This window comes from Cherax quadricarinatus, chromosome 58 (assembly GCF_038502225.1).
Source record: "Cherax quadricarinatus isolate ZL_2023a chromosome 58, ASM3850222v1, whole genome shotgun sequence".
In the NCBI taxonomy this organism is placed as follows: domain Eukaryota; kingdom Metazoa; phylum Arthropoda; class Malacostraca; order Decapoda; family Parastacidae; genus Cherax; species Cherax quadricarinatus.
In genome coordinates, this window is record NC_091349.1 from 3,372,019 (window position 1) to 3,373,895 (window position 1,877).

The following is a 1,877-nucleotide window of genomic DNA, read 5'->3' on the forward strand; positions in this document are numbered from 1 at the left end:
TACTGCATTTAGAGGCGGACACCAGAGCTTCATGGTCAGTGTGTTCTCCATACTTGTAAAATACAGCCGCTTTTTAATGGTTTACTTGTAATGCCTTAGTATTGCATACCCTTTGAATCATGAGCTGCGGTATTTAACTCCTATAGATGTACTATAGAAGGATTTCTTAACATTTTTCCTTTGTGAATTTTGTTTTAAACAAAAATATTAAATATTTTCCCCTTGATCATGATAGTTTATCTAATAGTAAATTTTCTCTGTGTAATTTTTTCAGGTTAAAAGTGTATGGTAGAGTTATAATTGAAAGAATTAAGAGTAAGACGGAGAATAGGATAGCAGATGAACAAGGAGGCTTTAGGAAAGGTAGGGGGTGTGTGGACCAGGTGTTTACAGTGAAACATATAAGTGAACAGTATTTAGATAAGGCTAAAGAGGTCTTTGTGGCATTTATGGATTTGGAAAAGGCGTATGACAGGGTGGATAGGGGGGCAATGTGGCAGATGTTGCAAGTGTATGGTGTAGGAGGTAGGTTACTGAAAGCAGTGAAGAGTTTTTACGAGGATAGTGAGGCTCAAGTTAGAGTATGTAGGAAAGAGGGAAATTTTTTCCCAGTAAAAGTAGGCCTTAGACAAGGATGTGTGATGTCACCGTGGTTGTTTAATATATTTATAGATGGGGTTGTAAGAGAAGTAAATGCGAGGGTCTTGGCAAGAGGCGTGGAGTTAAAAGATAAAGAATCACACACAAAGTGGGAGTTGTCACAGCTGCTCTTTGCTGATGACACTGTGCTCTTGGGAGATTCTGAAGAGAAGTTGCAGAGATTGGTGGATGAATTTGGTAGGGTGTGCAAAAGAAGAAAATTAAAGGTGAATACAGGAAAGAGTAAGGTTATGAGGATAACAAAAAGATTAGGTGATGAAAGATTGAATATCAGATTGGAGGGAGAGAGTATGGAGGAGGTGAACGTATTCAGATATTTGGGAGTGGACGTGTCAGCGGATGGGTCTATGAAAGATGAGGTGAATCATAGAATTGATGAGGGAAAAAGAGTGAGTGGTGCACTTAGGAGTCTGTGGAGACAAAGAACTTTGTCCTTGGAGGCAAAGAGGGGAATGTATGAGAGTATAGTTTTACCAACGCTCTTATATGGGTGTGAAGCGTGGGTGATGAATGTTGCAGCGAGGAGAAGGCTGGAGGCAGTGGAGATGTCATGTCTGAGGGCAATGTGTGGTGTGAATATAATGCAGAGAATTCGTAGTTTGGAAGTTAGGAGGAGGTGCGGGATTACCAAAACTGTTGTCCAGAGGGCTGAGGAAGGGTTGTTGAGGTGGTTCGGACATGTAGAGAGAATGGAGCGAAACAGAATGACTTCAAGAGTGTATCAGTCTGTAGTGGAAGGAAGGCGGGGTAGGGGTCGGCCTAGGAAGGGTTGGAGGGAGGGGGTAAAGGAGGTTTTGTGTGCGAGGGGCTTGGACTTCCAGCAGGCATGCGTGAGCGTGTTTGATAGGAGTGAATGGAGACAAATGGTTTTTAATACTTGACGTGCTGTTGGAGTGTGAGCAAAGTAACATTTATGAAGGGATTCAGGGAAACCGGCAGGCCGGACTTGAGTCCTGGAGATGGGAAGTACAGTGCCTGCACTCTGAAGGAGGGGTGTTAATGTTGCAGTTTAAAAACTGTAGTGTAAAGCACCCTTCTGGCAAGACAGTGATGGAGTGAATGATGGTGAAAGTTTTTCTTTTTCGGGCCACCCTGCCTTGGTGGGAATCGGCCGGTGTGATAATAAAAAAAAAAAAAATAAAAATTTTGCGCACACACACAAGCATTATGAACTTTTAATGTTTTCACCAGTTTGATGTAGCATGATAATTTTCAAA